The sequence below is a fragment of the Centruroides sculpturatus genome, unplaced genomic scaffold, assembly GCF_000671375.1.
Source record: "Centruroides sculpturatus isolate CEXI.00-Female unplaced genomic scaffold, Cexi_2.0 scaffold479, whole genome shotgun sequence".
In the NCBI taxonomy this organism is placed as follows: Eukaryota; Metazoa; Arthropoda; class Arachnida; order Scorpiones; family Buthidae; genus Centruroides; species Centruroides sculpturatus.
In genome coordinates this window covers 308,362-333,406 of record NW_019384896.1, presented here as the reverse complement: position 1 = coordinate 333,406, position 25,045 = coordinate 308,362, and the positions used below count along the sequence as shown (strand labels likewise).

Here is a 25,045-nt window from a genome sequence, read left to right as displayed (position 1 = left end):
CATGATTAGATAACATGGGTTTAATACTTTTTTATTTAAATAAGGATAGGAAAGGAAATAATGTATACAAACATTATTCAAAATTATTTCGAGTGTAATAGCATACACTTTTCTATTATAATTGAATAGAATGACCATTATAATAACTATGAACACTGAAATAATCCCAGAAAAATGATTGACATATGAATCAAATAATCATTTAATTAATTGAATTAACTTATGAAATTGTATAGTACAACTGCAGCATTTTTGTAAAATAAAATACAACATTCTTTTTGATTTAAGGAATATTTTAGAATTTAAAAAATATATAAAGCCTTTTTAGTAAATTTGACCAAAATTTTCAAAATTCTACTAAAAAGAATTAAGTTTTGATCTGTTAAATTCAATTAATTATACGATTTTAACAGTAATGATTTTTGTGATAAAAATGCTCGTTAAATTATACGTAACACTTGAAAAATAAAATATAATATAATTAAAAATTTTGAATCTTAAATTAATTTTTTGTAATGAGTAAATATCACAAAAAGTCTTGTTTAATAATTTTTATCCATTTTATTCAGCGAATAAATTTTCTTAAATGCATAAATATTGATAAACAGTTTAAGTTATTCTCATAAAAATATAATTTAAATTTTGAAAGAAATTAAATATATTTTTAAAAAACTTTTTATTAATCTCATTATGAAAATTTTCAATTATACTCTTAAGTAATAATATTAATATATGAAATTTTTTTTTAATTTTTATAAATTTTTGTGTTTATTTTTTAAAATAAACGCATATTTATTTTATTACCTGAAACTTTCCAATGCTAAATACTAAATTTTATTTTGTTTAAATGTATATTCGCTTTCAAATAATTAATATCTAATTTGAATATTTAAACAGAAACAAAATTTCTTGTGAATCGATAATCAGATACTGTAATTAGAAAGTTGAGAATTTAAAATATATTATAAAAAGATAAGTTATAAATTGTTCAGATTAATTAATATAAATGTAATTTTAAATAATAGTTAAAGTTTAATATCTTCTTATTAAATCAAAACAATTGAAAAACTATTACGATAAATTGTAGTATAAAGTAAGGATCTCTAAACAACTGTTAAGTATTATTGTAATAATTGATTTTTATAAGTTCAAAAATTAAATTTTTCAATTAAAACTTGATAATTAATAATTAATTAATTAACTGTATCACATATCATAATAACAATAAATGTAAATATAATTTTATTTGACATTTCTCTTCAGTTTTAGCCAATTAAGTTACATTACATTGTTAAAGTTTTTAATATATTTTTCTATAATCAATATTTGTGATAAAAATATTCGAATGAAGGTAATTTTTAAATTTTTATAAACATTTTCTTTTTTTAATTTACAAGTAAATCAATTTTCTTCCGTTAATTTAAATAAATGTAAGTAACAACATAAAAGCTGATCTCTTAATATTAAGAAATATTTTTATAAATAAAAAAATTTAAATTTATTCAAAAATTATTTTGTAAAGATTGTTTTTTTTATTATTTGAATTTTTCTCCAACTGTTGCATTTACATTCATTGATGCAATTATCGATATTCCCACTTTATGGTACGAGCAATGGCTAGAGTTTTATCAAATCACTTTAGGAATAAAAAATTTTTTTTCTATTTTGTATTTTAGATAAGTTATGCATAAATCCTTTACTCTTATTTTCGCTTTGATGAGATTCAATATGAAATTGCACAAATAGAATCCTTTCATTCTTCCAAATGCAAACTGACATGCTTCTGCATCTATCCACTTTCACAAATTTTTGAATAATTTGAAAATTGATGGAATTTATTCGTTTATTCTTTGGAATTCATCTTTAAAATAAACGAGGTAAATATATATATATATTTTCCATTAATGCTTAATGACTTTTAGTACATATATTTGAGAAAAACCATTAACATAATTTTAAAAATATTTAATGGGTTATACCTTTGTTTAATGAATTCTTTAAATAAATAAATAAATAACTGCATAACTTTTAAAATAATTCTTTTTAATATTTGAATTCAAATTATTTTATTTACAAAAACACTTTTTATATCTTTCTTTATATGTTTTTCCCCCCTATGATAAGCCAATACAATTAGAATATGTCCATGTACAGGTAGTTGTTTCTCTTTGATCACTTCTTCCTTCTTGAAGTCAGTACGACTAATCAAATGCGGTAGGTTCAGTGCTATAGCGAATTCTTTCTAATTACCATCAAGCAATTGTAGACAGGAAAATCCGCTTCATTTACAACCATCGTTAATAAATTATCTTATCTGAGACAGCATCCATCAGTCGAATGTATTTGAAGTTTTCAAAATCGCTACGGTGGGGTGATTTCCCTCTAATCTCTCTCTTCGACGTTCCAGTCTATTAAATAGTGCTTTTGGTTTGCTTTGCTTTCCATTAATCTTATTAAGCGGCGACATATAATATGAGACAAGTAGAAAGAATAAGATGATTTCCAAATCAGAAAAGATTCAAATTCTAAGTGATATTAGTTTGATAAGGGATTTCTCTCTCATTATTAAATTAAAAACAATAATGAATAAGTATATGGATTAAACATTTAATCAGTTCAGTTAAAAAATCTATTATTGCATTTATTTTAAAATTATATCTCACATTTTTAATTATTAAAATAAATTATTTACTGCAAATTTCTAGTTCGAATATAATGGTAAGAAGTTTATATCTCTAAGAATGCAAATATAAATATATCTTTGAGATCTTTGAAGAGCTTTCTGGCGGAATGTGAATGTAAAGATTTAATTCTCCAACGTAAGTATGCTGTTGTATCATTATAAAAATTATTTATTTTCACTTGAGTTATTCGTAAACTGAATAACTGGTAGGAAGTTATTTGAAAAATAACATACAGTTTACGTTATTCCCAGATTATTCAGATAATGATAAACATTTTTTTTTTTTTTTTGTAATTTAAAAATTTTTCTTTAAATTTAATTTTATTGGAATTTCAAATATTCATTTACTTACATAGAATTAAGTATTGAAAATAATAGTAAAATTTCTTTTATTACGAGTCTATTTCGCCAGATTTAATGATAACGTGGTCAATTGAATACATGAAAACAAAATTAATACATATAACTTGTTAAATACAATAGAAATGATGAATGTTTAAAATACATTAATGTTTGAAAAAAAAGTACGAAAAAACTGATATGAATAATAAGCCTTTAGATTTAAAAAATTGGTATTTTTTATAACGACTTTAAAATACCCAGAACTAATATTTTACAATGAAATTATCATTGAAAGATAAAATTCGGACAATTTAATACAAACAATATGTAAAAAAAAATTGCGTAACAAAAACTGGTATATTTTGCATAAAATTAACTAGTATATCCCAATATTTAAGTTTATACTTGTTTGAAATTTTCATGTATCTAGGGTTAAAATTTACCCAATAACAACATCCATCAAAGCTATAAATTTAAGCCATTTTGTATTAAACAACTTATGCACAACTTGCCACTTATGGATAATGGCCTTACATAGTTGGAAGATTGAATATTACTATTTATATAAACTTATGGAGTAATATTTCTTCTGTAATATATCAAGGGGACGTGCCATATGCGCTAAAGAGAAATTCACCATCAAACATCAAGACTAATATTATATCCTTTAATTATATATCAGTTGACAACCGGATCAATTAAGATACTCTATGGTAAAGTTAGTGGAAAATCCGGTAAAATTTCTAAAAGATTCAGTACAGAATTTCCATATTTTCTACTAAGATTGTAGTTAAAAATATGCTTTATTGTTTCCTTTAGGCAAACAATTGAATTGTTCCCAAAGCAACAACAGAAAATTTGGCTTTTAATGGATATTTCTAAATTTAAACTATTTATTTAGTTTAAAGCATTTATCCGTTTTTATTGGCCTTTACTATGACATTAGTTTATTTTGACATTTACGAAGTTCTTAAAAATAATAAGAATAGTTATATTTGTTAAACGACATTCCTTTGCTATTTTAGTTTATCTTCACTTAACAACGTGTTTGATGTTTAGAAAAATGTATAAAATAAATGTTAAAGAAAATAACACTTTTACTTTACTTTTTTACAATTTGTTTCTATTGTATCGAATTTAGAAATATAAACAAAATTTTTAATATTAACTTTAACAATAAAGGTGTGGAAAGAATAAAAAACAATATTAGAAATACAAAATGTTAATACTGTATAATTTTGTAATTACAGTATAAGTAATTAACATAAGCTAGACAAAGAATTTGCAAACATTTTAAAGATATACATTTAAAATATTAGAATAAAAGTTAATAAGTTTAATCAATATCAACTTTATTATATATAGCCTAGTTGCTTTAGCTTATTGTAAAAAATTAAACGTTAAGTATATTTATTTCATATTAAATTTACTTGATATATAAAAATAAATTTTCTCCAACTGTTGCATTTACATTCATTGATGCAATTATCGATATTCCCACTTTATGGTACGAGCAATGGCTAGAGTTTTATCAAATCACTTTAGGAATAAAAAATTTTTTTTCTATTTTGTATTTTAGATAAGTTATGCATAAATCCTTTACTCTTATTTTCGCTTTGATGAGATTCAATATGAAATTGCACAAATAGAATCCTTTCATTCTTCCAAATGCAAACTGACATGCTTCTGCATCTATCCACTTTCACAAATTTTTGAATAATTTGAAAATTGATGGAATTTATTCGTTTATTCTTTGGAATTCATCTTTAAAATAAACGAGGTAAATATATATATATATTTTTTNATACTGGAAGATATTTTTGTTAGAATATTATGTATAAAAAATAATACGAATATTTATTATGTGTATGTGTATGTTAGATGTTGTATGTGTATGTGTATGTTAGATGTTGTATGTGTATGTGTATGTTAGATGTTATGTGTATGTGTTTGTTAGATGTTAAAATTTTATTTTCTAACCAAAGTTTGTATCTTTATTTAAGTCCTTGTATAAAGTAAATAAAATAAATAAATGCATTCCTTACACACAAAAAACAAACTAATAAAAGAATTAATGCAAAACTATGCTTCAAACTTGGCAAACATTCATCTCTCTTATCAACATTTCCAAATAGAAAACAGATAGCGAAAAAAGAAGTGATTCCATTTTCTCTTAACTATACCTTAGCCGTCAAGTTAAAGAATAATTTTGCATTTCAATTCAATTCTAGATACATTTTTGCCGTAAGCTTGGAAGACTCCATTGATTTTTGACGAGGGCAAATGAAATTGAATCCAAAAACCCTTTACTGGAGAGAGAGTGCTTCCAGTATAGGGACACAGGTGGAGAGATACACAAATTCCCTTATTGACCGATACCATGAAGAATCACAAGCTGCTTTTGAGATAAAATGTTGAAAGTTCTGTTTAATAAATTTTAACTATATACACTTTTTTAGAATTAAACACTAATAAAAACAATAAAAAAAGAAGAATGATTTTTAAAAAATTATTGTTTTTTAAAGAAATAACAAAATTTAAGACAACTTTTAATAAAATATTTTATAGTAGAATTAAGTATGGATTTAAGTTTAATTGTAGCAAAAATTCTTTGTAAAGTTTGTTTTCGAGTATGATATGGGATTTTGTTGAAACTATGAAAATTCTTTCAAGAGGAAAAAGTAATTTAATATAAAAGAATTTCTATCAAGAATTTATAGATGAGTAAAAGAAAGCATTTATTATTGTTTTCGATTATAAAAAATGCACTTTAATCTACATAGGATTTACCTTTTTTAAAAACATAATACATGAAAAGTTTGCTTAAGATATATGAAATCATAAAAGAAATATAACAGGCGTGTACATTTTGAAATTGCAATTTTTAGTCGGTTTATTTCTTTAAATTTTGAATATATAAAACGAATTTTTTTATTCCTTCAATAAATTTAAACGTAAATGGATTATATACTATTTAAAAGTTGAAAAAAAATAAAATAAAACTTTATATAGTTTATAGAATTAATTTAATCTTTACAACAGGATTACAAGTTTGATTTTAATATTATAATCGGATAGAAAAATAAATTGGATTATTAAATTTAATGTAATAAAAAATTATTAAACTTCATAAATCTTCAAAAATTAATTTTTAAAACCTAAATTTAAGATAATTATAGAGTTGTAGAGATTCTCTTCAGTGGCCAGATGGCATGTAGTTAGCACTCGGAAGGGGATTTATGAGGACGTAAGTTCTGGCCCCATTTCCTCCCACCTATCTTCCTTTGGTGAGTTTTCTAATACTTTCAACATTTATCATTCTTTGAATGATAAGTAGAAAGCGGCAGATAAAGAAAATTACAAATTTTTATTCTTTGTATCTCTTATCTCCGATATTAATTTTTAACGTAGCTATTACTTTAAAGCAATTTTATAGAAGAATATTACACAAAACTAATAAATGTCCTTTTCTCTAAAAATATTAGAGATTATCTTCCATATTACTTTAAATGTATTCGTATTAATCCAATTAAAATCTTAAATCCGTAATTTATAAATCCTCAAACTTCGACATTATCCAAATTTAATCCTGGAATTATTCTTGATAAGATCTTAATCTCAGCTTCATAATCTTTTGAGCTAGATTTGAATAAAATATCTTTAGAAAGAAAAAGAATAAATAGTTCTACAGAAATTATTTAATTACTTCGAATATCATTATAGCATTTTTTTAAGTCTCGAAGAAAAATTAATTGGAATTATTGTATGAAAATAATTCATTGAACGACTTCATTTTCTTTAAGAAACTTAATTGTCATTTTTACTAATTTTTTAAAATACTTTTTATTGTTCTCTCTAACTGCAATTTTCGTAAAATAATTATTTAGATTTTTTCAAGAAATTGGTGTAATTAATCCCGAAAAGTTATTTTTTAACAAGTCTAATAACTAATTTTAATGATTTGCGCTTTGTACTTTATTAGACCTTTGATATTTTTCATTATTTTAACAAAAGTCTAATTGAAATTAGTAGCAAAGTATAAGACTTTTAACAAAAAGATAATTAGCATAAATCATTGACATTTTCTAAAAATAAATGAAAATAAAAGGTTCAGTTCTTAAACTAGAAATCCCGGATTTCACTTTCTAATCTCAAGATATTTAAATTTTTACAATGTAAAGAAGTTTTGAAAGTACTCTTGTACCTCGAACCGTTGTCAAATGCATATGGCGAGCAATTATCTTTCGCTGTTCAATAACATTGATTAGTCAGGATTTCGCGCATTTAACAGGTTTGAAAAGATGCAACTAGAAGTTGGTAAAGAGTCGGGTTGATTGGTTCTGTAATTAAAAGCACTTGATCATTACTAAGGATTAATAGCGAAGTTGGATTTATCGAACTGCCAAGAATATTCAAACCTGTTGTATAATTTAATCTTACTTGACTTAGTTTTGAGTCTCAGTAATTTAACAGAATGATTCATATGAGAAAATTTTCTAATCTTCTTAAAGCACAATTAAAATAAAAGCATTCAAACAATTCAATTAATGACTTTATCTGGATTATGCTATTCTTTATTACTTACTTTGTTTAAAATGTAATAATTTTTATTAAAATCTGTTACTTAATTACACAACTAAATCATCAATATTACATTAGTTTATAAGAGTGCTTTAGAAGTTCAGTTTAGCTGACATAATGTAGCATAAATGGAGTCACGGCATAAATAGCTTTCAGCGTTATTACATGACAAACTGCATACATTGGGCGTCAACTGTGATGTTTCTTACTTCGATTAATTATCGTTATTGCATCGTATATCATCGATTATTCTTTTTCAAGAAAAACCAGATGATGATAATCTCCATTGACTTGTGTTTTTAACTTTAGTTAAAGAAGTATTTGATGGTCTCTTTAATATTAAGAAATCTCACGCATTACTTAAAAAATGCATAGTTGTTACAAGAAAGAATTTCAAATTATGAGTAATATATTTTAATATTACTTTATCCATTAATTAGGTTTATAAGACTGTCACCCATTAAAGAATTTTTAAATCTTCAAGCAAAACTACAGTAATGATCTACTAATTTTTAAATATTATTGACTAAACATAAATTTTAAAGCAGATTTCCCTGGATAACGATTAAATTGAAAGTATCTAAATTTTATGTTTTTTTTCTTTTTATGATCGTAACTTCAAGTAACATTTTGAGGCGATATTTTACATCTCAGAAATTTTGCTATATATTTAGCTGTTAATTTAACGCTAAAAAGCGTACATTTTAAATACACGTTAATCATTTCTTAAATTTAATTTCGATTGTATTTGCATAAATAATACTATTTTATTAATCCTCACTGTTTGACATACTCTACTCTATGAAATTCTAAGAATTCTCAAGAGAAAGCGAAAAATATATAAAATCTTCTTCAATATAAGCGTAAATGGACTTTAGCAAAGTTTATCTCTATTTTCTTGAAAAAGTATCTGCAAAAACGACCATTTTTTATCAGAAGCAATAGGTGGTCGTTATAGCGGGTTACGCTATTTTCTAAAGCATAATAAATGGGAAAACTCGATATATATTGATATTTTAATATAATGAAATTTTAAAATAATTTGGATCATCTCGATTAATTTTAAACTGGGATAAGAAATTTTATATAGTTACAAAAAGCAATAAAATGCAAATACTTTTTATATTGAAAAAATATATATATATAAAGTTTACTCTATATCCGATACAGATTTTCTATAGGAAATTTATTTATTTACTTTTAAAATTTGATACGAAAATTCTTTTATAGCCAATTTTTCTGGAATTCAAACAGGATAGGTTCAAAACTTCTAAATAGTAATGTAATAAAACGCTCTATTGCATGATCGTAAAAATTTGACATTAATAGAAAAAGCATCACTGTATAAATTATAATTATCAACAATTTTGTTAACCTTGACTATTTTCAAAGTTAAACAGATTCCGTATTTTATTATTCATGTCATTAACTGTCATATTGGGCATTACAGCCGATCTATCTTTAGTGAGGCGTGGTTGCTTGTTCCAAGCTTGTATCTCTTCTTATAGTCAATTAGGAGAGCATACAACAGAGAAATATACGAAAAGAATTATCAAAAGGTAATTTCATATACCTATACATTAATCGAATTATAATTAATAATTATAATCTAACGCTGAGATAAAATTTTATAGAGAATTAAATTGAGAAAAAATTCATTGGTTGATAAAGGAAATAAAATGTATATCGAAATATTTCATTTATTTGCATTTTAATATTAATGGAAATTAGGAAAGTTATTTTTTGATTAATAAAGAGTTAAAATGTTAATAAATTTAAATTTTTTAAACATAATTTTTTTGTGGTAGATATTTATTTCAATTATAGAAATTCTTATATAAGAAATGTTTATAAAATTTAATTTTTATGTAGACATAACATTAATTACTACTTAGGAAGGCTTTACAGAAATTTTAAAATTAAAAAAATTCGTTTTTGTATTCAATTTTTCATTACAAAGAATAAAATATTTTCAAATTATAATATATTAAAACATATGTACAGTACATATTATTTTTAAATTTTGTTTTATATATATATATTGATAATTTACTTTTTACAAAGATAGAAAAAGTATCAGAACTATAAATTAAGAAGATGTAGAGACTAGTGGAATTTCTAAGCCAGAAAGTTAATTGAACTGAACACGCAATAGACCAACAATTTCTATTGTCACCCAGTTACAGGAATGTCTGTTTATTTTCAGTTTTACCTATCGTGTCTTAGGAACGCCCTTTCCCTGTTGAAAAAGATAAAGTAAAAAATACGGTTGCCTTAGAGATAACCAAAGTAAAAATAAACTAAGATACTCTTAAATTAACAAACTGGAAAAATTCAAAAATATTCATCATCATTTTAAATTTATTATTATTATTACTGTTATTATCTCAATATTTTCGAACAATGCATTATTTTATTTGCATTAGAAACCAGATTGAAGAAAAAGTAATAATTTTTTATTATGTAATTTTTTTTTTGAGGAAAATATTTTCATAAACAAAACTGTTTTGAAGAAAAATAACTTCAATAATGGAATACTGTTTACTTAATAATATTAAAACCATTTTTACATAATAATTTTGCCTCGGGTATGTTGCAAACAGCATTGAATTCAATTTGAATTCACTAAGAATATAAATATTTGTCACTCCATGACTTTACTTCTATTCAAATTATTTTACGCGAAAATGAACGTTTGTATGGTCCAATACTTTCTTTTCTCATGCATTAGCCCAAAGTAATATTTCTGATGTTAATAGTTGATGCTAATGAGATCCTTTGATGTTCTCCTTATGATGCAAATATCGTTTGTTGTTATGCATAATGAGTTACTTTACACAGATTTAAATATAGATTTATTTGTTTTGTATATTTATATTTGGTAATTTTTATACTGGGAAAAAATAATAATTGGAAAATTTCGATTTTATAATGATTTTTAAAGACAATTATCAGATCGAGAACAGTTTGGCTTTTAAATGAGAAGTTACGTATTAACAAGTTGTTTCACTTTATAGAATACAATTTATCTTAAATTAATCATAGCTGCAGCTATGGTAGCTNTTTAAATTTTGTTTTATATATATATATTGATAATTTACTTTTTACAAAGATAGAAAAAGTATCAGAACTATAAATTAAGAAGATGTAGAGACTAGTGGAATTTCTAAGCCAGAAAGTTAATTGAACTGAACACGCAATAGACCAACAATTTCTATTGTCACCCAGTTACAGGAATGTCTGTTTATTTTCAGTTTTACCTATCGTGTCTTAGGAACGCCCTTTCCCTGTTGAAAAAGATAAAGTAAAAAATACGGTTGCCTTAGAGATAACCAAAGTAAAAATAAACTAAGATACTCTTAAATTAACAAACTGGAAAAATTCAAAAATATTCATCATCATTTTAAATTTATTATTATTATTACTGTTATTATCTCAATATTTTCGAACAATGCATTATTTTATTTGCATTAGAAACCAGATTGAAGAAAAAGTAATAATTTTTTATTATGTAATTTTTTTTTTGAGGAAAATATTTTCATAAACAAAACTGTTTTGAAGAAAAATAACTTCAATAATGGAATACTGTTTACTTAATAATATTAAAACCATTTTTACATAATAATTTTGCCTCGGGTATGTTGCAAACAGCATTGAATTCAATTTGAATTCACTAAGAATATAAATATTTGTCACTCCATGACTTTACTTCTATTCAAATTATTTTACGCGAAAATGAACGTTTGTATGGTCCAATACTTTCTTTTCTCATGCATTAGCCCAAAGTAATATTTCTGATGTTAATAGTTGATGCTAATGAGATCCTTTGATGTTCTCCTTATGATGCAAATATCGTTTGTTGTTATGCATAATGAGTTACTTTACACAGATTTAAATATAGATTTATTTGTTTTGTATATTTATATTTGGTAATTTTTATACTGGGAAAAAATAATAATTTTGCTATTTACAAAAACTTTTGTTTTTGCTTTTACGATAAATTTAACAATTACTCTGGTATTATTCTCGTAAAAAATTTAATAAAATTTGAAATTTAAACGGCTATTCACTTATTATTTTTAATACTAAGAGTTTAAAACTGACTTTCTTGATATAATTTATGTATCTAGATAATTTATTTTATTTTTTTATAGAAGTTAAATACGATGCTTGATCATTTGTATTATAAACGGCTAATATCCATTTTATTAATAGAAAAAAAAATAAGAAAGGCATTAAATAACCGTTTTTAATTTTTTTATAAATGAAAAATTAGGTGATATCGTTAGTTTATAACGTTATAAATATATAAATCATAATTTTAAAAGTATTTTATTACTCCTTACTCCGTGCATACAATATAATCTACGATACTATCGACGTAAGTTTTCTTTCTTATTTTGCTATTTTTGAATGAGAAAAGGAATACAAATTTTTAATTTTTTGTAGAGAAAAAAGAGAAATTGATCTTTATTATAAGAAGTATGAGATCTACACTCCACACGTATGTCACAACTGATCGCAGTTGGTTGCATCTATGCATATGTAATACAATTTGCTGATATCATTATTTCTTACAAAATACTTCTTATTGAATTATTAAATATTTATAAATTATAAATATTCGAAAAATTTCTAGCAAAAGTATCTGAAAAAATAGAAAAATTTGTAATTATAATTTGTAACTCAATCTTATTTGTTACTATTGCAAATTTCTAACAGAATTCTTTGTAGAATAAAGTTAATATTTTATAATTTAATAAATATTTATAAATAGATATTATAAAGTTTATTTAAAATTTTTAATTTTTATTGCAAATTTAAATTTGAGAAAGTTTAAAATTTACTTAAAAATTGAGAAGTTTATTGAATAACAAATGCATTTAAATATATTAATATAGGACTTAATGTGAATAAAGTTTTAAAAAAAATAATGTTTTTTTAAATAGAAATTATTATTGAAAATGAATTTAATAGACGTAGAAAATATGAGGTTACCAATATATTTCATAAAATGGAATGCTTTATTAACATAGTTTTTTTCTAAATATATTACTAAAAATAACTTATTTAAACGATATTTATCAATGTCTCTTGTATAAAGACTGTTTTGATGGGATAGGCATAATGTTATTGAAAATCGTGACTATGTTTTATAATCAAGTAAAGTTTTCTTCCATATTTTAAATGTAATCGAATTCTTAATCTATGTATTGGAAAATGAAAAAAGATAGCATTCCATCAGATAGTAGCTGTACTCGTCACAATGATTGATTGCATTAAAGCTAGTCGCATTCATCAATTTTCCAAATTTATTTTAATAAAGAAAGATTAACGTTTTGATATTCACTATGCGATATTATATAGTTAACATAGCATAAAAAATATCAGTTCATTCTCCTAATTATAGAACAATTAGTTAGGTACTGTACAGTACCAAGTAATTATTAGTTGTAAAGAAACCTTAGAATAATTAAGTGGAGAGAGATGCAATCATTAAGTGTAACTAGAGAACAATTAGTTGTATAAACGATAAAGAATAATTAGGAAAATACGTTTAAATCTATTATTTTATGACATATTTAGTAAATATTAAAGCGAATAAAATTTAAATCTCAATAATTCAGACATACTGTATCGTTTAAAAATAGTAACTGCGCTACAGAAAATTCCATTTTCTAGAGTAAAACAAATTCAGAAGCGAGTTTGAATAATAGACTGGACAATATCTGCATACTACATCATTCAAATCTCTAGAGATTCCTAAAATAGCTGGAAATCCATAGAGACGATACAGAAATCTCTAAATGATAGTTCACACTTAGAAAGACGATTGTTAATATTTTGCAAACACATTATGAATGTGTTTGTGGAATATTTTCAGATCTAGTTTTAGAATAAAATGGATATTTTGGTATTATCAAATCGAACATACTAAACGGATTTATTCCGAGTTTTTATTTTATATTTTTCGAATTTTTTAAATTCAATCTTTCGTCCTTATATTTATTTCATCGACCTATTTTTTCCTCGTTTTATTTAATAAAAAAAATGGTAGTTATTTAAAACTTAAAATTTAGTATATTTATTATTTAAAAAATTATTATTTTAGATAATATATAAAATTAAATAAATTATATACATTAATAATATTATTTACCAAATATTCTTGTCATTTTATATGTTATTTCTTATTTTATTTAATTATTTAAACGATATAACTTGTAATAATAATAATATTTTCTTTTATAAAATAAAAGATAGAATATTGTAAGAATTATCTTACTAATGATTTATCATTTATTTTAGACAATTAATAAACAAAAACGCAAGCATACACAGATTCTTTTTATGTAAAACTCTCAAAATAAAGAAAAACCGATATTAAGCAATGTTCCAGTTTCTTTTTTTCTGCTTATACGAAGTTTCACAATGCAATATCACCAGCCATGATATACCTTTCATAGTGAAATCAATATTTTCAAAGTATAGTATCAAACAAAAACTTTCTAGTCGATATATTCTTTCTGTGGATCAATAGGAGTAACTTATCTCCCGAAATGGTAACAGAACACAAGCAACAATACTAACCCTATACTCTGTCAATAAATTATGGCAGACGACATATCGTCCAATGGTGCTCTTAAAGATGCCAATTTCTGAAGCAATCTCTAGATACGAGTGCAAAGAGTCTACTGTACAAGGTGCAAACGTTTATTTTTATTGACGTTCATACGGGATGATTGGTTCACAAGAAACTAGAATGGTCACGCAGGATCTAATGATGAAAGGACATGTCCGTGGGATTGGTGATTTTTTATCGTTTTTCTTACAGCCTTGGAACTAATCAACAGAAACTCTGTCCAGCTAAATCAAATAAAAATAGAATGAAAGTGTAGCAATGTTGAAAGCATTAAGTTTAAATGTATTGTTACCCTAGTCTTTTATCGCTATTGTGGTCAGTCTTTCCCACTTTATTAAAGTGCAATAACTGATTATAGCAGGCGAAGAAACTGGATTCGTGTAATCTGAATAAAATATCTTGCTATAGTAGGAGTATACATATAAATATTTATAATAATAAATGTGGTTTCCGAACATTCTATATAAAAATCCAGAAAGAGACTATGTCTTTTATTAAAGGCTACATAAATATTTAAATTATATAGAGAGTTAAATAAAATTCTAATATTTATATAACCTTTATTATAAAGCATATATCAATATATTTATTTATTTCAAATTTTACCAGGTTAAAAAATAGAAAATAAATACATATATTGATCTGTGGATTTAAAAAAAGGTTTATTGTAAACTTGTGTGCATTGCTAGCATACAATGCCAGTCAAACAATACATAAATTCAAGGGCATCATCAATATGCGTGCAACTTGTTAGAAACTTATACTATTGTGCCTATTGTAACCGAAACTGTTTATAAAGTTTTCTTGAAACATTTGACATATTATAAATAGGCACAAAGATCTATCATTATTATTCTAAAGACATTAAATATATAGAATCGAGGATCGATACTATCAGAAAAAAAATACATTTTTATAAAATGTTTAGGTATATATTTTATACAATATTTATATTTATAATATATAATTATTACGTATACATTTTTAAGATATTTTTCATTGTATGTATTCAACATTTTTTTATATTTTCACCTTATGTAAATATAAAAATTCAATTTTTTCGTGAGTTATATATACGCGCAAAAATAAATATATTTATATTCATGTCATTTCTCCTTTTTGTTTTGAGCAAGTTTTATCTTTGAAAAATTCTATCGAATAAGTTGCGTTGGAATTCTTAACTAAACGAAACATATTTTTGGATATTTAGATTTCATTCAGATTTATATTCTTTCAATTTTGTAAACAGTATATAATTCATGATCAAATACAATGTGCCTATTTATTTATAACATAAAATTGTAAATATTCATTTTAATGTTTATATATTACGTTTTTCCGTTAAATTTTATGAGTGATTATCCTATTTTTATCTTAAACGTCCGTAATCATACAAAACTTTACTAATATTAAATTTCTACATCCGAAAAATCGATAACATAATGAGATATTACTGTAGTAGTATTAAATCTGTTTTTTCGCAATTTTTATGAAATATGAACTAATAAACCAGCCAAAAACCCAATTCAAACGGTAATTTTCATATTAAATAAGTTTAACGACTGTTTAAATGTGTATACACTGTCTTCACAGATAATATAATTCTGAATATTGACGTGAGAAACTTAGAAAGTGAAACACATTAGCCTACTAGATATTATCAACAGAAAAATAAATATATTTTGTATATTTTTCGTTATATTACATAGCCGTTAAATTATATTTTCTGTTTTGTAGATACTATATTTACAGATACACAGTATCTGTTTATGATTTTATTTTCTTAAACGATGAACACTTATTTCAACTTCCAATATCTATCCTTAAATTTTTATATAATATCGTTAAGAATGTAGAGAATGCATTTTTTAGTATATCTTCTCGAATTTTTTTTTTAAATCTAAGAGCCAATTTGAGTGAAATTTTCCATGCGGAAATTGTTACAAAATTGATTGCTGATCCGATGCAATTATTTTCAGTGGCTATACCTTATGCTTTTCTGAACTATTCTTTCTCTTCTGCAATAATTCATTCTCTGTTCGTGTTAAAATTTTATACTGAGAAGGATTTTAATTTCTTAAACAGAAACTAATCCTGAATCTACGTTGTAGCGTTTTGTGAGTGAGAGATTTAAATTAAATTTAATTCACTATAGGGAAACATGCCTATAATCATTAAGCAGTATTCTTAATGAAACAGAATGCTAATGCCGTCTAATATACAAAACTCGAGGGATTTATAAATGGTCAAAAATAGCTCCTTATATTGTATTATTCATTCATATGACGGATATTCATTAACATAAATGATCGAAACTTCTTTATTTAATCTAGCTTTAGTTTAAGATTCAAATTTAGTCTGTAACATCTTAATTTATTCACAGAATGTCTTTTGTTTACATTTTATTAAAGTTTATATATGTGAATGAATACATATTTTAATGATTGACAAGAATATGTCTTATATAAAATTTTTACACAACTTCGTTAAAATATTTTAATTAAATTAATATATAGCATCAAATAAATAGTCTAATAAAAAATATACTAGAATTATATCAAAATTATTTTCTACACTATCAGCTTCATACTCTCTGTTATCTGATGTATCGTAAGGTATACTTATGTATTACTTCGAAAGATTAAATGCTTTGTCGTTATCAGATAAGTTTCAATCAGAATAAATCATTTCTTTTTATGCTAACACTATTTTTATGTATATATTTATCACGCATATTAGAAAAAACCAATCACGTTCAAAATTAGCTGCATTAACAGATTCTTGAATTCTTACGGTGTTAAAGACCCATAGGATCATTAGCTTTCAAAATAATCGATCTCTAGATAAATATTGTTTAACGAACTTTAAAAAAGAAAAACACAATGTAAAATTAAGAATTTTATTTGCATTTATACGATAAAAAAATTAGAATAAAGTAATTTATCTAGTTTTAATGAATTTCCGAACAGAGACTTTATGCAAAATTCATTAGTTAATTTTAATGAGTCGAAACTAAAATTGCTGTTGAAATCATACAGTTAATTTCTAATATAGCTGAATGTAATATTATTGATTCCTTTTCACTATACGTTATTATAGATCGGACTCTTGACTTACAGAAACTGAAATAAGAAGAGTAAAGAAAACTCGTCTCGCTAATCAGATCATGGTAAGATGTACTAGTGAACATACTTCTACGGACGTGAAGTTATCGACCATCTTAAGGTGGAAATCCGAAGGTAACTCTCCTCCTATGCTTCTTGTTGTGTGCAGAAAGTTAAGGTAACTCTGCCAATTCAAAACCTTTAATATAATAGATGCAGACGAAGCAAAAAATCGTTTCTAGAATAAATTCATTGGATAAAAATTACCATACATCGATTACTTGGACAACTATAATCCCCTCAGACCCGTCTCCATTTCTTACAATAAAAATATTATTCGGGCCTAGGAAAATCAATAATATGAATACATTTACGACGTTGGAAATTTTCGAACTCAAAGAAATTCTTGAATAAAATCATCAGCTTTGGATTTAAATAAAATGTTTCTATTTTTTTTTTAAACTCCTCCTTCACTCATATTTGTTTACGATATCTTAAATTTTATTTTTATTTATAAATCAAATAAATTTAAATATAATAAAGCATCAGTAAATAAAATTTAACCTTTGCGCAACATTATAAAAAATATATATATTTTTAAAATATTTTTTAAAATTTAATATATGCGATCAGATTGGATATTTTGTCTGCATACATTCGATATTTTTAATAGATTAAAATTGTTAATATATCATTTATAAAATTATTTTTATTATCTATATTATATACAACAAAGTAATTCTATAAATCAATTTTATTCGATTTTAGCCGTAAACGTTAAAATAAAAAAAAAATAATAATAACACTTATCTAGAACACCTTGCAACATCTGTCTATTGATAACATTGTCCTAATCAATCACGGATGACTTCAGAATCATCGATCCTATAAATGACAAATGCACTAACAAATGACAGGAATGTTTCTAATGTTCTGATTCAACTCATGTTAGACGTTGAAATAAAACACTAGACTAATATAACTTATATTGTGAAAAATATAAATGTTTTTTTTTAAATGTAAAATTTGCATTTTAAAAAGTAAAATTAATTTTATTTAATTGATAATTTTTACAAATATTCATGAGAGCGAATTGGGATTTTCAAATTTCCAATATCGATAAATGTTGTTCTTTTATGGACCTTTGCCAAAATTTGACTTCCTGAATGTTACGTAATATTAAACATTAACTTAAAGAGAGTGAACAATTTTACAACGCAAAAACAAAAAAAAAAAAAATAGGCGAAGTAAAATTAAAAATGGAATAAAATATTGTTGTTATTATTAGCCTGAGACATAAAGAATGTCTGGAGATCTATTAAAATAAATATTTCATTAATTTAATTTTTATTGTTTAATTTAGTAATTTGCATAATTTATATGAAATCTATCATTAACATTTCTGCATCGAATCAGATTTACATGAACTATAAATATAATTTTGTTCCTGACTCTACATTTATTTAATGGACCAGTCGTTCTGATATATAAATCTGTGCTCGATTTCTAATTCTTTTCCTTTATCCTTCTTTTTCTCTTGAACAATTCTTCCTACACAGAAAGCTTAATAACTTTTATTGTAAATCAAAATAATGAATAGGAATTTGCATAAAGTTCGTATATAACTTTTATTCCTTCCAGTTATGTCAGAAAGTTCTTCCATAAATCGACTAGGTACTTTTACTTTCTGAATCAATTGAATCTGCCATTAAATCCAAGAGATACATTCTTACGAATTTGTTTTATATGACAAGAGAAGCGAGCTTGGGGGCATTTGTTGTTTCATGTCTTATTGCTTCTGTTTTATGAAGAATGTGACTAACCGAATACCGTCACTTGTCTATGTAATTTATTGTTGGCTTTGTTCGATACTCGTCTCAACGACAAATAAAGATACCTCAACAGAGAATAGGAATCTTCTTTCGTATTTAATAAACGTCGTAAAGAAAGTATAGTCCAAGTCGATGCACTTCGGCACCATAAAAGTAAATCCTTACCAATGTCTTGGATGGTAAAAATTCTTTTTTCATTCCCTCCTACACATGTGCACGGTGCCAATTCGAACAATAATGTTTTAATACTTGTTTATCTGTCCGTTTAAGGCGTGTTTGGAAGCGTTTGCTCAATAAATCCTATAATGTTGAAATATTTACATGAAGATAATACTTTCTGTCAATGTTTACGGATATAAGAGATTTTGTCTTTTGCAGTTGCATGCTAGTAAATATCTCCAGGGTGACAACATTCATTTTGATCTTGACATTAAGAATAATTTTCTAATGTAGTCATTCCTACATTTGAAAAGTTAATTACAAGTTAAGAACATGCTTGTTATAATTGAAATTTGTCTGCCCTTACATTTGCGACAGTTTCAGAAGAATTAAAAGAATTTCGTGTTATTATAATAATAATTAGCAGAGAAATTACTACAAACTGATAAGCAAAAGATTTTTTCCCCTCTCCGAAGCAATATTTCGTAATTTCTAATATTCTTATGTCTGAATATTTTTACAGTATTTTTAAATCTTAATGATAAAATGCATTAGAAAATGAGCTTTGTTTATGAAATTATGTACAAATAAAAATTTTTATGTAGTAATTTGTATAATTTTAACTTTTAATTTGATAGAAAAGCATTAAAATTGTACAAAAAGTTTGCCTAAAGTTACAGTCTAAGAAAAATTGGCAATGGTCAAATTTAGCATAGTCTAATTAATCTTATTTGTTTTAAACCATTAGCAAAGGCTAACAACAGAGAAGATAAATATTTGTATTTTACAATTAAACAGTTTTAATTATTTACCGTTACGACAATAATTAATAGAATTTCTATATAAAACTCAAAATAAGCATTTACTGTATTTCCATAATTTTAAAATGTACTTTATAATAATAATTTTCTAGCAAAGATAGAAAAAATAATANAATTATCAACTTTATATATATATATATATATTTCAATAAACAAATTTTAAAAAATGATCTCTCATTTGTAAAGATTATAAACTTTGTTTTCATAACGTTTTCGTTTTATTTCCTTTTTTAAATAATTGTGCAATTATAAACAAAACTAAATATTTAGAAGCAAAAGTGTAGGTTTTTGAGTGGGTAAACTTTCTACTTTGTAATTACAAAGAAAGTGGAGATGATGATAATGCTTTTCTTAAAATTATAGTAATAGTGTAAGCTATTTCCTATAATTAAGGAAAACAAAAATAGCTAAAAACAACATTTATTTGCGAAAAAATGATGCTAACCGAGAGATTATTGCGATTATTCAACTGATTTAAGCATCATGATAACGTTTTCAATTGCACTTTTTAAGAAAATATATACTAAATATATACAAAGTTATAAATTGTGTCTCGTTAGACAAAAATTAAAATAGTTTATACGTATTTAGACTGTTAAACAATAGCATTATTATTTTAAATTTCATAAATATTATAAAACGTAATTTAAATGGCAATAATAATAATAATAATTTTCTAGCGAAGATAGAAAAAATAATAATTGGAAAATTTCGATTTTATAATGATTTTTAAAGACAATTATCAGATAATCTGTTTATGATATATAATATTCAATATGTAACGAAATTAGATTTAAGTTTTCTATTATATTATAATCACATTTCGTGAAGTTAGATTATAATTTGCTTGCATTATGCACGCAAAATTTGATTAGATATTATCGCATGGCAATATCCCATTTTTTGCACGACAGAATTTTAAAATAAACTTTCTGGATATTCTTGGTTTGTTATCTATGAGGAATCATGAATATAATAATTATTGTTTATAGTTACCCAACGGTAGTCAGACATAAAAGAAACTTTTTACGCGGTTTCCTCCAGCCAAAAATTCGATATTTAACTCAAATTTTCTGCAATTTTATCGTTCTTTTAAATATATTTCCTATACGAGATTAAATAAATAATGATAACGATCAACAAAGATTTTTCTGGTTGGGAATCCCTGTAATTAATGTTATAGATATGAATCAAGTAAATAGTATTCTTCCAAGATAAAAGAATGCACTTCTAAAAACTGGGCGTTAACCGAATATCTGGTGCACGCATTGTAAAAACTCACATATACAATTAAATATCATATACTTTATCTAATTTAAACTTGTAGAAAAATGTGAATTCGCGTAAAGAATAAATATTTTCTAGTTTAAGTGAAAACAGAAGATAAATAATACCCATATTATTTCCGTATACGGTATAAAATTTTGAATATTTTATAATATTCTACTATCATTTTTCTTTATTTATCTGCTTATCCAATACGTGTCTCATTTAACGTTGCATAATTTACGTAACATTATGAAGAAGATTACGCTGTTAATGTTATGATTTTTACAATAAACGCAACGTTACGTATCTTACATTAATTAATTTTGTTATAATTACACTAATTGTTGCATTCGAGAAAGTAAACATAAAAAATGCACGAGTTCTTATTAAAAATGATTCGAAGAAGTACACGAATATATTTATATAAAATTAAAAATTTTTTTCTAATTATAAAATATGATATTGCATAAATTGGCTTTGTTATATTTTACTTTATTAAAATGATTATTTTTTATTGTGAGAAAGTAAATTTTATATCATTTTGTTTAAAGCATGTCGAGCGAAACAGCAATTATAGATACAGGAAACAGTTCTTTGATTGACTTCTATTATTATGCGAGAACAGTTTGGCTTTTAAATGAGAAGTTACGTATTAACAAGTTGTTTCACTTTATAGAATACAATTTATCTTAAATTAATCATAGCTGCAGCTATGGTAGCTATGAGGTAGCTAAACCCCCTCAGCTTACTCAGCTGTGTTCGTATGCAGTATACATAATATATGTTTCTCTTTCATCACATAAACTTGGACTACTTTTATTTTTTTTTTTTACACGTGGACAATAGCTAATAGGCCTAATATAGGCTGGAAAAGAGAAAAATACCAGTCATTATTTTATCAGCTGTCCCTCGCTTATAAATTTAGTCTCCAAAAGATTAATCAAATTATTTTACAGTTTAAAGGAGCTAAAGTTTGTAATTCTGAATTCCATATGTGAGATTTCTACGTCCCGTCATCTCCTGATGATGTCAACTGATTTTGACCTCGAGCGGTGTCCGGTTCCGATATCCTCGCTTTAATCTTTGGAAGGTGTTGTTGTTGGGTGCATCCGGATGAAAGAGACTCTGCTCAATAGGTTATATAAAATAATTCCATTCTAACTAATCGACTTTACACGGGAATATACCTCATGCGGGGTGTATAATCGGTCGTTGTTGCTGTTAAAGTGATATCTTCTCGGTTCAATGCGACCACTTTCTCGTGGTTACCTTTTGCCCTTATATTTAAAATACACATATACACATAGGGTATATTTTTAATTTTTTCTTATTATTTTCACTAACTTTTTATTTAATAGTTAAATAATTCCGTTTTATTTTTAGAAAATTTAGTTTCTATAATCTAACAATTCTAATATATAGACCTATAATGTTTTATAATTTACCTCATTATGTAATTATAAAATTATATTACTTAAATTTTACAGTATTACTAACTGAAGAGGGAATGTGTTCCAAAATTTATTTTAGTTAATATTTTATTGTAATTAATTTAAATAAATGATTTAATATTGGATTGCTTATGTTTGATAAGCCCTAATATATTGTTTACAACGATTTTGTTAATATAAAAAATAAAGGTGATAAATAAAAGTGGAAGTCACCGCAGGATTTCAGAGATGCATAAATCTTTTATACGAGTATAAGTTTCAACATAACAAGTTAATTATTCGCACTGGTCATTCCTTACTATTCAAATGTAATATTACTAAATTCTCTAATGTTAATGTTAAATTACATAATTTAAGAATAAGATATAGGAAATTTCGCAATCAAAAAACGAAAATAATACTTAAAACCGATCACTCTTCATACAAATTGTATAGTCTTCCTAAGGAATTGTATTTCTTCTAAAGGGGCATTTTACAAAATATGTGTCACAAATCTAAAGAATCATTGTAAATTTTAAATATTATAATAGCAATATAAAGTCTATAATGGTATTACATATAAAATCAATCATATTATTTTGACATAAATGTCATAATGACAATTGCTACACGAGAAGTTAAGATGAATGATATCAAAGGAAAGTTATCATTGAAGAATCTGTAAGCTTTATCTATAACGACAAGGTTCTGATATAAATAGACCAAATGATTCCTGAAAAACTAAAGTGTAGTCTTCTATAATAATTAAAGAACACTTTACTATAATTTAGTAATTTTTTATATATAAAATTAATACATTTTCACCATCTGTTCTCAATTTAAATCATCTTACACACTTAAAATATATGGTTTCTTCGATTTATTTTATAAATTACTTCAAAAATTCTTAGATTTTTTTCCTTTCTTTTTATTTAATTCATGTTTTCAATCGTGTGGGAATTATAAAATTATCATAATCAATTAGCTTATTATCACTCGATTAAGTGTATACAATCTAGAAATACAAATACATCTAAAGTATTTGTAAATCTCCAAATTATATTCAATTATGTATTATATACTTCAATGTAGCGATAATTATTACAAATTATAAATATGNTTTTTCGTGTTTTTGAAGCGTCCTCGTAAATCACACATACTGTATATATTTTTTCCTATATAAAAAATAAAATAAAATACTACAAACCGCTTACCTAATATATGAAGAAACACAAGCAAGCCGATAAGTCTCAGCAAACCATTCATGTTCCTGTACTAAATCTCTTTTATAAAGTTTCCTTGCAAAGTCTGTGCGGTAATGTAATCCCCTATACGATTCAATGGGATTCCAATAGATGGTTTAGACCGTATGCTACATTACGAAGGGTTGACATCGACGGACAATGTGTGTATCGAGGGTTAGTCTGGCCATAGTCCGTACCGTACGATCCTAACGACGAAGCGATTGTGACACAACTGCTTACACGTCGGCAACCAAGTCCCGTCAGGGAATCGATAGAGTCAGCATACCTGGACTATACCCACAGCGCCCTCTCTTAGTCCGTTATAAAGAGGATATGTTGGTCAATCGACTCCATTCAGGCGAAGGTGCCGAAGGCTATCAGAACTCTTCCGTTCGGACGTCCTCTTCCGATTGATACCCGTTTACTACGTCACAACCAATAACCGTTTCGATCTCTTCAGTTCTTGGATTAATTTTTCTCCAGACGTGCAAACTGCGATTTCTAATATGCATTTTACTAAAAAGAGTATATTGCGCTTATAAAAATCAATATACTTTTGTACTGGCTCCGTTCATTTGAGTTGTTTAGTATAGGCAATGTTTGGGTTCGTATAGAAGAAAGTATGTTTGCTCGGGGTATACTTGCAAAGGAATGTATTTGTATAGGATTTATTAGGATTGAAATATATTTATGATAGGCTAAATTTGTACGGATTTTATTAGTATTGAGCTACGTTAGTGTCAGCTGTAGTTTGCATTGGATTTTATTACGTGAATTAGGAGTATGGGGTAAATAAGCAATGAAATATATTTACATAAGACATACTAATATTGCATTATACTTATAATGGATTTATTTATGTTATCTATATTTACATAGTNATAATTTCCTTAGCATATACAGTTTTCTGCATTTTTTAAGATCAAGATGAAAATTC

General features: G+C 24.9%; 1 long non-coding RNA gene across 1 annotated transcript in view; it reads left to right on the top strand.

Annotated features, from left to right (window-relative positions):
• The first annotated feature begins 1,643 nt into the window (after positions 1-1,643).
• Positions 1,644-25,045, top strand: part of LOC111631403 — a 43,145-nt gene continuing 19,743 nt past the window's right edge. Inside the window, exons 1-3 of the long non-coding RNA XR_002757695.1 lie at positions 1,644-1,877; positions 2,706-2,819; positions 17,369-17,488. This is a non-coding gene — a long non-coding RNA (uncharacterized LOC111631403). The remainder of the gene's footprint in view (positions 1,878-2,705; positions 2,820-17,368; positions 17,489-25,045) is intronic.